The sequence below is a fragment of the Pinus tabuliformis genome, chromosome 5_1 (genome assembly GCF_031772625.1).
Source record: "Pinus tabuliformis cultivar Carrire ecotype Pingquan chromosome 5_1, CPIR1, whole genome shotgun sequence".
Taxonomy (NCBI): Eukaryota; Viridiplantae; Streptophyta; class Pinopsida; order Pinales; family Pinaceae; genus Pinus; species Pinus tabuliformis.
Window position 1 is genome coordinate 558,860,262 of NC_142305.1, and position 6,250 is coordinate 558,866,511.

Below are 6,250 nucleotides of genomic sequence, written 5' to 3' on the forward strand. Positions count from 1 at the left end.
GTGGGATGCATTTTGGTGCACCTAAAACTTATGTGAGGTTGAGTATTATTGACAGAAACCAGGCCTTCAATCTTTTGCTTAACAGGCTCTCAACTATTCATGGATGATTAGTTGAATCGCTCAATCATTGATGCGAGATCAAATATATTCCTTTTCAATGTTTACAACTACAAATACAGTAGTACCTTTAACTAGAAGGCCGAGTGACCATGGTAGGATGATACACGGCTTTACAAAAGTTTATCCACTCTTCACAATTCTACAAGCAAATTCCCAAATCAACGTTATTTTCTTGGTTCTATTCCAAATAATCTTTATATGTATGTGCACCACCTTCTCCTCATAAAAAATCATTCTCAAGATCGTGGAGGGCCTTCCTCCTTTTTGTTGAACAAAGAATTAATGTCACTCGCTATAGCAATTGAACTTGAAACTACTGCCAGAAAAATCATGAACAATGCAATAAATATGTCCTTCCTGGTTGAGATTCCATGGGTGTCTCTACAAATAAAAAATAATTGAGGTTAGAAGTTACATACAAGCAAGCTGAAAGACAAAACCAGAAATGAAAAACAACTTTTTTTTCTACCTGAGAGCAATGGAAGCTGGGAAGATGAACCCAATACAAACTGCTGTTGTGGCCCCTGTGAATTGAAATGCATCCCAGATACTTGGTATGAATATCGCCCCAAGGAAAATGATTCCAATTAACCCAATAGTGATCAAAATGAACCTCTTATTATCCAAAACAAGATGCTTTTTTGCTGGAAAGACAAGCCCATCAAGATTAAGTCTCAGGGAAAAAACAATGAGAGGAAAGACAAGCATCAGATGTATAACATAGGTCACACGAACAATGTGATTCAGCACAAAACTGTAGGGAACTCCCAAGTTGGTGTCAAAATTGGCTAGGACATCATCCATGGTCTGGTCTCCAAATAGAAGAAAGCCAAAAAAGCTTGTACTTATGTATACAATTGAGAACAATGCCAATGATGTGCGAACAATGGGCTACATTTCTGAAGGGTCCTCAAGCTCATTGTATATGGAATGAACTGCATGGCACAAAGACATCACAATTCATTACAACATAATTTTAAATGAAAATTCAACTAATGAACTCTAAGATACTACACTACAGGACCAGAGATGGAGAAAAATAATCCATACAATTTTAATGACAGATATAAGTAGTCACAATAACTGGTACCACAATGAAAAGCTTCAAGAACGAAGTAAAATCCACAATACCTGGTAACAATCTTGGTGCTTTGATGGTGCCACTGAACAAATTTACAATCGCAATGCCAGCCGTAATCACAACAAATACAACAGCAAGTGCAATTGGTAATGCATAAGTGAATTTCAAAGAATCTGCAAATTCATGGAAATGAACACATCAATATAGGCATCAAGATTTGAACATCACAACTCCTAAGGAATAACCCATGATCCAAATCCTTGAATGTATATGCCATATGCCATTTCTAACAGGGCAACATGAAAAGTCAGACAAATCGTTAAGCAGATGCCATCAGTATGTGACACTCCCAAGATATGTTGAATCCCCTCATATAATTACAACAGTTTCTAGACATTTAAATTCCTGAAAAGGTCCAAATGAAATATTATATATCTGAAAATCAGTGCTAAAAAATGCTTATCAGGATGAGCAAAGCAGACTTACCCACTCTCTTGAAAAACACCAATGGAGCTAAAATAAGGACTATGGTGAGAACTAGGATCGGAACACATCCATTCCACCAATGAAATCCAAAGCATTCTTCAAGTAAAACAGCATGATGCATGCCATTTGATGATGTTCCAGATAGCTCATCGCCTGCCCAAATCAAGAAAACACCTCCATCAGACATAGAGATTTCTAATTCAAAGCCATGTATAAGATAGGAATCATGCCCAAAGTAATATAAAAGTGGCACCAGATAATTAACCATTCAACAAAAATGAAAGGAATATAAGAAAAAAGAGACATTAATAAAGCATGTCAAGTCATGTATGCTTCATAGAACACTTCAAATTTGTTAAACATAAATAAGTTGTTAGTGTTTCAGCTTGCTAAACTGCTCACAATGCAAAAATTGGGTTGAAGTTTCAATTCAAGCAGTACTTTTAAAATACTCTAGTTGTAACATACATCCTTAAATATTCCCACACGATATACTATTTATCCTTGGATATTACCCTCAAAACTGGGCTAATTTAGCCCATGACCTAAAATGCATAACCTACAATGTTTAGATTGAATTACTTTTCAATTCATCTTATCTTGATTCCTTTCTAACAGAAGCCTGTAAAAAAATATCAACGGACTCCTTCCAAATCAATGATTGCAAATAGTTAAACTCTTCACAAGGTACGAGGGTCTCCCTCGATCTCCAACATATTAAAAGTGATGCAATTATGATCTAAAGTCAGATGAATAGAAACACACTCAAGTTCAAACACTGGATTAAATGATTAAAAGCAAGGGACTATCAAATATTTAACAAGATTCAACTTGGAAAATATCACTGAATAAAGGAAGTGATAACCTTTTAATTCACCTTATGTTGCATCCCTTTCCATAATCTTCCAACAAATTGGTCTCCTCAAACAGAAAAAACTGATTATGATCAGTTGTTCTAACAACAAAGAGAGTGAGATTTTTTCAAAAGCCATCAGAAGCAGGAAACAAATAATAGAGGAGAAATAAATAATTGTTGTGCTACCCCTTCTTTCTCACTTGTAACATGAATTTTGGCACACCTTGTGCTCTGTTTCTCTGGGTCTGTATGTGTATGCTTGTTTTTTTTTGCATGTGTGTACTCAATGGCTTGCAGTTTGACTGGTACTTATGCATGTCATGTAAGGTATGTATATTTCAAATGGGTCTATCTATCTGTTGAAGTAGAGATATCAATGAATGGTGGAACTAAGTTGATGTCTCTACTTTAAATGGTTGAAATGAAAATACTTGGCAAAATGGACTAATTACTCTTACTCCGGCCGTCTGTATCAATGTAGCTTTTGTAGGGCTAAAATGTGAAGGAAAGGAGGATGAAGATTGTGAGAAGTTATTGAAGAGAAATGAAATCATCACACGCAGTGGGATGCATTTTGGTGCACCTAAAACTTATGTGAGGTTGAGTATTATTGACAGAAACCAGGCCTTCAATCTTTTGCTTGACAGGCTCTCAACTATTCATGGATGATTAGTTGAATCACTCAATCATTGATGTGAGATCAAATATATTCCTTTTCAATGTTTACAACTACAAATACAATAGTACCTTTAACTAGAAGTTCGAGCGACCATGGTAGGATGATACACGACTTTACAAAAGTTTATCCACTCTTCACAATTCTACAAGCAAATTCCCAAATCAGCGTTATTTTCTCGGTTCTGTTCCAAATAATCTTTATATGTATGTGCACCACCTTCTCCTCATAAAAAATCATTCTCAAGATCGTGGAGGGCCTTCCTCCTTTTTGGTTAACAAAGAATTAATGTCACTCACTATAGCAATTGAACTTGAAACTACTGCCAGAAAAATCATGAACAATGCAATAAATATGTCCTTCCTGGTTGAGATTCCATGGGTGTCTCTACAATTAAAAAATAATTGAGGTTAGAAGTTACATACAAGCAAGGTGAGAGACAAAACCAGAAATGAAAAACAACTTTTTTTTCTACCTGAGAGCAATGGAAGCTGGGAAGATGAACCCAATACAAACTATTCTTGTGGCCCCTGTGAATTGAAATGCATCCCAGATACTTGGTATGAATGATGCCCCAAGGAAAATGATTCCAATTAACCCAATATTGATCAAAATGAACCTCTTATTATCCAAAACAAGATGCTTTTTCGCTGGAAAGACAAGCCCATCAAGATTAAGTCTCAGGGCAAAAACAATGAGAGGAAAGACAAGCATCAGATGTACAACATAGGTCACATGAACAATGTCATTCAGCACAAAACTATAGGGAACTCCCAAGTTGGTGTCAAAATTGTCTAGGAAATCATCCATGGTCTGGTGTCCAAATAGAAGAAAGCGAAAAAAGCTTGTACTTATGTATACAATTGACAACAATGCCAATGATGTGCGAACAATGGGCTACATTTCTGAAGGGTCCTCAAGTTCATTGTATATGGAATGAACTGCATGGCACAAAGACATCACAATTCATTACAACATAATTTTAAATGAAAATTAAACTAATGAACTCTAAGATACTACACTACAGGACCAAAGATGGAGAAAAATAATCCATACCATTTTAATGACAGATATAAGCAGTCACAATAACTGGTACCACAATCAAAAGCTTCAAGAACGAAGTAAAATCCACAATAGCTGGTAACAATCTTGATGTTTTGACGGTGCCATTGAACAAATTTACAATCGCAATGCCAGCCATAATCATAGCAAATACAACAGCAAGTGTAACTGATAATGCAGAAGTGAATTTCAAAGAATCTGCAAATTCATGAAAATGAACAAATCAATATAGGCATCAAGATTTGAACATCACAACTCCTAATAGGGAAACATGGAAAGTCAGACAAATTGTTAAGCAGATGCCATCAGTATGTGACATTCCCAAGATATGTTGAATCCACTCATATAATTACAACAATTTGTAGATATTCAAATCCCTAAAAAGGCCCAAATGAAATATGATATATCTGAAAATCAGTGCTAAAAAATGCTTATCATGATGAGAAAAGCAGACTTACCCACTCTCTTGAAAGACACCAACGAAGCTAAAATAAGGACTATGGTGAGAACTAGGATTGGAACACGTCCACTCCACCAATGAAATCCAAACAATTCTTCAAGCATACCATGATTCACGCCATTTGATGATGTTCTAGATAGCACATTGCCTGCCCAAATCAAGAAAACACCTCCATCAAACATAGAGATTTCTAATTCAAAGCCATGTATAAGATATGAATCATGCGCAAAGTAATATAAAAGTGGCACCAGATAATTGACCATTCAAACAAAAATGAAAGGAATCTAAGAAAAAAGAGAAACTAATAAAGCATGTCAAGTCATGTATGCTTCATAGAACACTTCAAATTTGTTAAACAGAAACAAGTTGTTAGTGTTTCAGCTTGCTAAACTGCTCACAATGCAAAAATTGGGTTGAAGTTTCAATTCAAGCAATGCTTTTAAAATACTCTAGTTGTAACATACATGCTTAAATATTCCCACACGATATATTATTTATCCTTGGATATTACCCTTAAAACTGGGCTAATTAAGCCTGCGACCTAAAATGTATAACCTACAATGTTTAGATTGAATTACTTTTCACTTCATCTTATCTTGATTCCTTTCTAATAGAAGCCTGTAAAAAAAATATCAACGAACTGCTTCTAAATCAATGATTGCAAATAGTTAAACTCTTCACAAGGTACGAGGGTCTCCCTCGATCTCCAACATATTAAACATGATGCAATTATGATCTAAAGTCAGATGAACAGAAACACACTCAAGTTCAAACATTGGATTCAATGATTAAAAGCAAGGGACCATCACATGTTTACCAAGATTCAACTTGGGAAATATCACTGAATAAAGGCAGTGATAAACTGGTAATTCACCTTATGTTGCTTCCCTTTCCATAATCTTCCAACAAATTGGTCTCCTCAAACATAAAATATTGATTATGATCAGTTGTTCTAACAATAAAGGGAGTGAGATTTTTTCAAAAGCCATCAGAATGAGGAAACAAATAACAGAGAAATAAATAATTTGTTCCGAGTACATGATTTTGTAATCAAATAAAAAGACTTTTTCAACTCACAAGGACTAAAAGATGACTTGATTTTAGAACTTTATCTAGATCTTTAGCATTAGAAATGCAACCAAACAAAAAGTACCTTAGTTTTTGTACTTGATACCTTGAACATCACTAAAAAACTATCTCCGACTTTGCCAAGTTTTAGCCTTTAGGCGGGTATCCAAATTCTATGGTAAGACTTTTGCATGGAAAGGAAGTTGATCATTTCTCATCTTAGTCAATCCTCGGAACCAAGTTGCTGCTTTTCTTGTGCCAAACTGGACATTACAATTTGCACATTTATCACAAAACTAACATAATCAATAACATGAACACATCTGAGATAAAAAGGGGTTATATACTCTAACATGCAGCAATGTCGTTAAAACTGAAAAAATAAATAAACAAAAGCTGTCCAGAGATAGAGCAAGTTACCTGATGAGCCTGATTGATCTT

General features: G+C 35.1%; 1 pseudogene; it reads right to left on the reverse strand.

Moving 5' to 3' along the window:
* Window positions 1-356: 356 nt before the first annotated feature.
* Window positions 357-1,874, reverse strand: LOC149166022 (amino acid transporter AVT6A-like; annotated as a pseudogene).
* Between the last annotated feature and the right edge of the window lie 4,376 nt (window positions 1,875-6,250).